Consider the following 9,426-nt stretch of genomic DNA (forward strand, 5'->3'; position numbering starts at 1 on the left):
CTTGTATATGAATCTATGCCTGTTTGTATTTTTATTAAGATAAAGTGTTTATTTCCAGTTTCTAAGGAAATCAGCGATACAGTGTCGAGTCACAGGCTCCTACTTTAGTATTTAGTATGTAAAGTAGTCGTAATACTCCTTGCTATCAGAGTAGCGCAGCCGGAAGCGTGATTTCTGATAGTGAGGGTGTTACATTATGGTATCAGAGCGGTCTTTCTTGTAGAGCCTGAGGAATGGATCGATTATGCTTCAATTGCATACTCTGAGAGTCTGTCATGTAGTAGGTCTTGTTTGAATAACGAGAATTAGAACTTTATGTACATGACGGTCTATTGATTAATGCCATTTGTCTTGCATTGCATAATTCGTGGTATTAAGTTTGGCCGGCTTAACACTAGTGAATTATGTATATGTAAGCACTAATGGGTTATTATAGACGATATGCGTGTCATAGATAACGCGAGTCGCGAGTTTTGGGAACGCTAGAAACTAAGTTCTAGATATTATTTCCGTTTCGACGTATAATCCTTATTCGTGCTTGACGTCACCTCTTTCTTTATCAATTGTATTGGAATCTCTAGTTCTTAACTTCTTTCTTGAAATGTATTTTAGATATTTTCTACCATATCTTGTCATTCAGATATATCTTTGTTTGATTATGTTCCTAATTGTTGCTTGAGTCTTTAAAGAACATTCAACTGACACTACTCGTAAATTTAGTATTTATTGGTTTGATCTTGAATTAGTTTTGGTGCAATGCATAATCCTTGATTCCTAAGTCATTTGAAATCTTAAGAGTCGCAATTCGTAGTAAACTAATTATACGATTTAGTTCTCCTGTTTCGTGTTTTGCAACTATTATGTGTCCTACTCGGATTACAATCTTTGGTTTTGTGTTTCTTCATAAAAAGATGATAAAAACCGACCTTGTTTTGATAAAATGTATCAATTCTAGTAGTTTTTTTCTACAACTCTTATCTTGGAATCTCTTTTGAAAATAGTTCTGTTTTAGTTCTTTTTCTGTTTGATTCTGATTGTAACCATTATTTGAATTCTGAATATGACAACCTTTGATTTTATAAATACTCCCCTACAAAAAAAAAAAAGAATAATTTCTTTATATAGCTACAAGTACTACTTAGTCTTTATTTATCTTTCCAAAAATACTTTACCTTAGATTTACTCATTTAAACATAATTTGGTCCATTTTCAATTGAAATTTTTACGCATATATATATTTACTTAACTATGTACTTGCGTATTCTTCAAACTTCCTGAAACAAGACTTTTGTTTTTATTTCAGTTAATTTTCATTTGACAAACTTCACTTAATTTATTTTTAATTTGAATTTGGTTAGTATGACACATTGTCTATGCAATTATTGTTCTTTTAAAAGTATTGGGCTCATACCCTTCCATTTAGGAACAGACCAATTCCTTTTTTAAGCTTTTTACTTCTTTAAATGATATAATTGATTTTGTTTTTGAAATTATTCTTTTACTGTTATGAACATCATTATTAATTTTAGTTTTTCTTTTTTTTTTTTTGTGAATCTCATACTCGTCTGAATCATCCTGAAATTTGTCTCAATCTAGTGCACCGTTTATCTTCTTATTTGTCTTTGTTTAGTCAAAGGTTCTTTCTCAAAAATTTATTATTGATTGAGTTGTCTTTCCTTACGAGTTTTGTATTCTTTTAGATCGATTGGAAGCTTGTTCGATATCTCATGCCTCATGGGTCTTGTTTGAACTCCCTTGATTTAAGATCCTTATCTGTGTTAGGTGTTATTTTTACCTTTATCAGTTGCATTGGAAATCTTTGATTCAATGCCTTTCTTGAGATACGGTTTACTTATCTGTCAAATTGTATTCCCGACTATCCCCTGGATTTTTGATGTTATGGTTTTCAATTTTGCGTTCTTTTATACGAAATTTGTACTCTAACTTAACTGGAACTTGCTTCAATCAATATATTATGCTTCTTCTTGTTGACCCTAGTAAAATTTTCTGATTTAGATTCTCTCCTTAAGCTATGATTTGGTATCTTACCTTTATGCTTTGCATCGTATGCGTATTCTTCTCTGAACATGCGATTAGCTATTCCATAGATTCTTGATATCATAGCTTTAAGTTCTGCATTCTTCTACTTAACCGATGTAATTTATCAATGAAATCTGAATCTATTTTGCCGTAATATATCCTATCTTATAAAGTCCTTTTGTAATTCTTGTTTTGGATCTTCAAAGTAATTCTGGTCAGGTTTTCCTCTTACCTAAATATTTTTAAGTTTCTTGAAAGAATATTTTTGCTCATAGCTCAATTAAGTTTATTTTATAAATTTTGCATATTTTGTTTTAATTTGAATTGTTTTAAAGCAAAATCTTATTTAAACATTTCATATTTCTTTTGAGATAGTGAATTCATTCCTTTTTGAGATTCTCCATTCTTCGTTAACGCTACCGATGACTTTTAGTATTCTTTTTGACCCAGCTCAAATATGGTTTAAATAAATGCACCGTTCTTCCTCTTGATTGTTTCTACTGGAGTTATTAGATTCAAATTCCTTCTTAAGATTGCCAAACTAATTTTCTTTTTGACACTCTTTATCCCTTATGCATCCCTAATTACTTGTGGTTTTAACAAATTCTTTCAAACTCTAGCGGATTTTGTCCTTGTCGCTTGTCCTTTTTCTAAGATTTAATACCCTTCTGATTAAACTCAAAAATTGTTTTAACGTCACGTGCGACCTTTAGGTATAGTAGAATGATGCGTTGATTCTTCTAGAAGTGATTTATGAATATGGAAGATGAAGCGGTAATACGTCAACATAGTCTTTAATCATTTTTTCTATGAAATCTCATACTTGTTCGACTCAGCTTGAATATGTTTTAAACTAATGCGCTGATTTTCTTCTTATTCATCCTATTGAATTTCTTTGATCCAAATGTTATCCTTGAAATTGTCAATTGATTTCTTTCTAGCAAACTTCGTTGTTTGAGCATCCTTATTTACCTGCAATTGTATTTATTCTTTCTTTCAAATTCTCGCGAATGCGATCCTTGTCGCTTTTCTTTCTTTTCTAAAGTCTATTATCTTTCTGAGTATACTCGAGACTAATTTTGGCATCTTGTGCGACTGTTAGACTTAGTAGACGACATATTAGCTCTTTAGGACACGTTTGGTGAACGCAAAGGGTGAAACTTGTAAGTGTATGACGTCACAGGGAGTTGTGAAATCTTGTTTTACGTGAAAGAGTTCTGTTGATGTGGCAATTATGACCAATAGTAAGGTTTGCAAGGTATTTGACAAACTTGAGAATCTTTGGATGAGTTGCACAATGAAGTACGGTTAAAAATGGTGGAGATAAGTTATGTTGAAGTTTCAATGGCTGAATCTCTAAAGTTGATGTAAGATTAGTAAGCGAACATTAAGCACTTCATTTTAACCCCGGCTTGCTTTATAACCTTTTGCCGCCTTACTTTACCATCACATGTTTGAGACATATTACCTTGTACATCAAGCCTATCTTGTAACTTTTGTTTCGCATAACACTTATACCCTCTATACCTATATGCCATATGAAAGTTCTGATATTTGAAACTATATGTATATATATACTGAGAACTTTTTGCCTTTTCCTTAAACAAGTTCAAGAGTGAAGTAATATGAAATCTCTATTATTTTGTATCAATTTTCGAGGAAAAAAATTTTTATAAGGTGGGTAGGATGTAAGACCCATAATTTTCAAAAAAATATTATTATGAGTTAATTTCAATTCATTTATAAATTAAAGATTTTATTTTAGAAATTATTTTACTAGAAGTAATTAAATCAAGTTTTGACAATCAAATTAGAAATTTTACTTAATTTTATAGTTATTGAATACTTTTCTATATTTAAATTATACAGCTTAACAGTTGCAAAAGAATAAGAATTTCATACGATTTAGTTAAATAATTGAGATTCTAAAATTTAATACTTTAATTTTATAAACAAAGAAAATTAATTATATTGTCTTTAATTTTAAATTAAAATATTTGATTAAAAGTTAATTAGTAAATTAATAATCAAATAACATTTTTAAAATAATTTTAATAGATTAAATTAGGTTTTAAACTAATACTCTATACCCCTAATTTTATTAAAATTACCTAAACTATCCTAATCCTAACCTTCTAACCCACCGTCATTCCCTTCCCCCAAACCTAATACCTAAACTACTTCAGGGAACAAGGAACAATACAGAAGAGAGAAAGAAAGGAAAATAGAAAGGGGAAATGGGAAAAAGAAAGAAAGAAAGAAACATTGAGGGAGAGAGGGAGAAACGAAACAGAGTTAGAGAAGAGAGAAGAGGGGGACAGCTAGCGCTGGTGGCCCGGGCTGCTCGCCGGCATCGCTCGTTAGCACCGACGTGGAGGAGAGAGCCGAGAGGAGAAGAGGGGAAGAAGGCGCACCGGCGTTGTTGGTCTCGCCGCCGCCGCCACCGTCGCGTCCTCACCGAACCTTGGAGGAAGACCACGCCGTTAAGCCGCTTCACCGCCGAACATGTCCAACCGTGTCACCGCCGTCGGATCTGTCATCGCGCCGCCGAGGAAGAGAAGAGGAAGACCCGTGAGAGAGGGAGAGCGTCAGGAGAGAGGAGGAGCCCGCGGGAGAGGAGCTTGTTGCCGCCGCTGCCATGGCTTCCTTGCCGTCGCCGTGGTTGGGTAGTCACCGGAGGGAGCCGTCGCTGTCAGCGCCGCCGTCGGGGTTACCGCCGCCTCTGCCGCCGGAGAACACCTCTGCCGCCACTGAGATCTGCTGCCGTCGCCGTTGCCGGAGTTCTGGTCGCCGCTGCCGTTCGAGGTGGCTGCCGGAGCTGCCGCTAAACCAATTCAGCGACCGCCGCTGTTTCATTTTCTTAGTTCGGTAAGTATTTACGTTTCGGAAAGCCGTGTTAATATTCTGTTATGTTTGGTTATAAACTCTGAGATTCTGGTAACGTAGGGTTGTGTTTTGAGCATTGCATGTTGTTTTTAAGTTGCTGTGAGTGCTGCAAAACTGATCAGGGACTGAGTTTGCGGTTGCTGTTGGTTTCGGGTTAAGAGAAATGGTTTCGTTGACGCATTTTAAGTTATAGTTTCGACGAGTCGAGGTACGGGTTTTTCTTAAAATCTAATTTATATTACAGAGTTGTGATAAATAGATATTAATGTGAGAGAACATATGCCTGTGATTATAATTGCCTTCTAAATGTGGTTGTTTGCTGGACTGAATGACTGATTGCTTGAATGCTTGAGTAGTTTGTGATTGCTGAAAAGAAATTAGTTTGAAAGGTTATTTAGTTGATTATTATGAGAAATGGCTTTTCTTGGTTTTGAAGCTATTTTTGATGATGTAAAGGAATTGGCTTTGGAAATGGTTTAATTTTGAGTTAGTGACTTTATAAATGATTTAGTATTTGAGCTGGTCTGATTTTAGAAAGAGATTTATTATGGGCACTGATTCGCTTTGAAAATTATTTGATATTGGAACTAGCCGAATCTTGGAAAATGATTGAGGTTTTGGAAAGGTTCGAGAAATGTTTGGATGGGACCCGAAAAGGGTGGTAGAATCCGAGTTTTAGAGGAGATGCTGCCGAAATTTTATAAAATTAGAAGTTTAATTTGAAGTAGTTATTTTAAAAGGTTTAATTTTAAGCATTAAATGATGATTTAAGAATACTTCATTTATCAAAGAAAAAGTTATGTTTTGGATTGAGAATTGTTAGTGAACAAAATGGAAAGAAGGATGATGAGGATTGATTTGAAATATGATTTTTGAATGAATTTGGAAATGGATATGGATTGACGAATGATGATAATATTGAGAATGGCTTAGATATTGATGAATGATGAATGAATTATTTATATGGCTTATGAATTTGAAACATCTGAGATACGAGGTTCCCTGGATTAAGTGCCGTGGCTTGCCACCACGTGTACCAGGTTGAAAACTCGATACTCTGTTGACCCTACGACGTAAGTGTAACCGGGCACTATATAAATTCCCGGGAATGTTACTCCCATTGAGTAATATTGATTATTTGAGAAAAAGCTATGCATAGACTCTTGGGGATGCACGTCGGGGGACAGTCTAAGGACAATTCAGACTTGTCGGGTTGGCTGGATAACCGACAGATGAGCCTCATCAGCCATAGGACAGGCATGCATCATATGCATTTGTATGCTTTGCTTGGGTTTGAACTTGTTTTGGTTTGCCTAATTGCTAAACTGTTCTTAACTGCTACTTGAACAATTTGCTGTAACTGCTACCTACTTGTGCTTTCCTTGTTTGTCTTGCCTGTGTATGTCCTGGTGTGCTACATTTAAGAATGAACCTTGGTGCTGAATTAATGACTGTGTTGTTTGATTGTGTGGTTGGTTTCTGATTGAGATTTGCTTATGAGAAAGGAAAGACTTTGAATTTCTGAAAATGTTAAACACTGCCTCTTTGAAAAGGTTTTAAACGATTAGCTATTGAATTTTAGAAGTATTTATAAGACAATGATAATCACAGAATCTGAAAACAGTTTTCTTATTGAATATCTTCTTATGACAACTTTGAAATTCCGTGGTGAGACCGTGTGGTTAGGTTCTCACCCCCTACAGCTTTACCTTTTCAGGAACCGGATGAAGAAGCGTTAAGAAGAGTTATACTGCGTTTGGTTGATATGTTGTTGTATTAATTAGATTATTTTATTCCCTCGTCTTTGTTATTACAAATTTGTAAGAGGGATAGGAATTGTATGTTCTATATGTATATTATATTATGGGTTATTATGTAAGGAGTCTTGTATATGAATCTATGCCTGTTTGTATTTTTATTAAGATAAAGTGTTTATTTCCGGTTTCTAAGGAAATCAGCGATACAGTGTCGAGTCACAGGCTCCTACTTTAGTATTTAGTATGTAAAGTAGTCGTAATACTCCTTGCTATCAGAGTAGTGCAGTCGGAAGCGTGATTTCTGATAGTGAGGGTGTTACATAAGGAGATTAAAAAAAAATTGATGAATAATAAAAAATAACAAAATTTTAAAAAAGAATTAAAATTAAAAAAAATTAAAATCTAAATATTTTTAAAATTATAAAAATTAGAATTATAGATAATTTTTATAATTATAATAATTATTAACTGTTACGTCAATATTTATAAAATAATTTTAATTTTTTTTTCAATTACTTACATCTTTTAAAATTTTTGTAACGTATAAATTTTTTGAATATTAAATTAATAATTACCTCTACAAATAAAAAAGGGAACTAGGGATCACTTTGTTGGAGCTCCTTGTTCGGTGAACCATTGATGATATGGATAAAGATTAAAGAAGTAGTCGACTTAATTGTAGTGACACACCACATAATCCAACTTCTCTATTTATTTAATTGCAAACCCAAATAGCTGCTAGAATCTGATGGAGAAAATTCCATCTCATTGTGTCGTAAGCCTTATTAAAATCCAACTTGAACAACGTAGCACCACTACTTATTTCCTATTTTAGTTACCCAAAAAACCACTCCATTCCCTAGTAAAGTGCCATTCATGATTCACTCTAGCAATTTAGGCCTCGACGTAAATTTCGTCATTGATTCATCTTGTTCGAAATTTTAAAATTATTTACTCGGGACGTGCTACACATTCATGTAACCAAGTTGGCCCAAACTCAAATAGAGTCACGCGCATTAATGACGAGTAAAAACACGCGCCCGAAAATTCTTTGTTATTTCGCGATCATTATGAAAAAACGTTATTTCTTCCTCAACACGAAACCGTTCCTTCTCTTCAAATCTCTCTCAAAATCACTCAAATTTCAGTCACGTTCTCTGCGAAAACTACTACTGGAGAAGAATCGCGAGAAGATTCGGTAAGGAACAACCAGAAACGAACGAAAACAGCAACAGAGATTCGCCTTCCTCCTCCTCCTCATTTTCCTCCTTCTTTTTCGCGTTCCTTCTTCTTCACGTGTTTTCTCCTTATCTTCATCCTTTTGTTGTTATTGCTGCTGTATTTTTTTTGTCTTTTCCTCTTTCTCTCCCCGGTGAAGAAGCAGCAGAAAGTGAGGAGGAAGAGTTTTGAATTGCACAGAATAGAAATGAACCAAAATGGCCAACTCCACTGAACTGAACATCATTCATGTGCTGAATAAAACGTCATAAACATTTAATCATCAAGAAAAATATTTCTACATGCACAAGAACTCAATTGAACACACTAACAATCAAGCAAATCAAAATGAGCAACTCCACTGAATCGAGCAACATTCATGTGCTGAATAAAACGTTATAAACATTCAATCATCAAGAATAGCATTTTTCCATGCAAAAGAAGTTAACTGAACACATAACAATCAGGTAAACTGAAATGGTCAACACCACTGAATCGAACACCAATCATGTGCTGAATAAACGGGATAAGCATTCAATCAGTAAGAAAAATATTTCTGTATACACAAGGACTCAACTGAACACATTAACAATCAAATGAATCAAAATGAGCAACACCACATGAACATTGTTCGGTTCGGTGGTCTTTGTGATTTTGATTTACTAGATGAATATTGTTTGGTTCGGTGGCCTCCTTTAACTTTGTTCAGTGTTTAAGATTATTGTGATAGCATGCAACAATAATTTTCTAGCTGTCTCAACGTAATAACCTCATTCAACTTATTTGAAGTTGAATCATTCATTGTTTCCATTCTTATTACGTTGAATTCAATGCAGATCAATAATGAAAAATGCGAGTAGAGAAGAAAAACGCAAACAGAGGAGAATGACGAATTTTATTAGGTTGAAGAAGAAGAACGCGAACAGAGAAAAAGAAGAATAACGAAAACGCAAAAAGAGAACAAGATTTATGTTGAGAAAGGTTTATCACGCAGCAGAAGGTTTACGTTATATACGTTATATGAGGCGCGTATATAACAAACGCGTAAGGAAGTTGGAGAGGCACGTCTGATTGAAGTTACTTGGATAATTCGGATAAAAAATTTACATAGATATAGAACTTTTTCCTAACAAAAATCAATTATAGTTAAGACTTAATTTATAAAATGATTTGAATGTGGAGCATCACTTATTATTATAAAGGAAATATTGGAGCTAACTGCTTAGATTATTTAATAATTACATTGTATTATTTAGATGTGCAATCTTTTTTATCATGTTTATTATTAGTCCCTTTATAGAAAATTTATGGCCTGGATATAATTATTCGTTATAATAAAATATTGATATCACGTGTTTTGTTCAATAAAAAATTAAGGGACACTCTACTATACAGATTGAAGTGGTATAGAGAAAAAAAATAAATTTTTTTATAGTTATTTTTGATTATTTTATTGCTATTCAAAGTATGAGTCCTTTTTTTAATTTCTCTTTCATTCCATAAAAAAAATATAAACTTACATCTT

At 33.7% G+C, this 9,426-nt stretch overlaps 1 long non-coding RNA gene across 1 annotated transcript; it reads left to right on the plus strand.

Moving 5' to 3' along the window:
* Positions 1–4,271: 4,271 nt before the first annotated feature.
* On the plus strand, positions 4,272–6,898 carry LOC140179860 (uncharacterized). The gene is made up of 3 exons (XR_011873685.1): positions 4,272–4,908; positions 4,987–5,134; positions 6,630–6,898. It is a non-coding gene; the product is annotated as an uncharacterized lncRNA (long non-coding RNA).
* The last annotated feature ends 2,528 nt before the right edge of the window (positions 6,899–9,426 follow it).

The sequence above is a fragment of the Arachis hypogaea genome, chromosome 16, assembly GCF_003086295.3.
Source record: "Arachis hypogaea cultivar Tifrunner chromosome 16, arahy.Tifrunner.gnm2.J5K5, whole genome shotgun sequence".
Classification (NCBI taxonomy): Eukaryota; Viridiplantae; Streptophyta; class Magnoliopsida; order Fabales; family Fabaceae; genus Arachis; species Arachis hypogaea.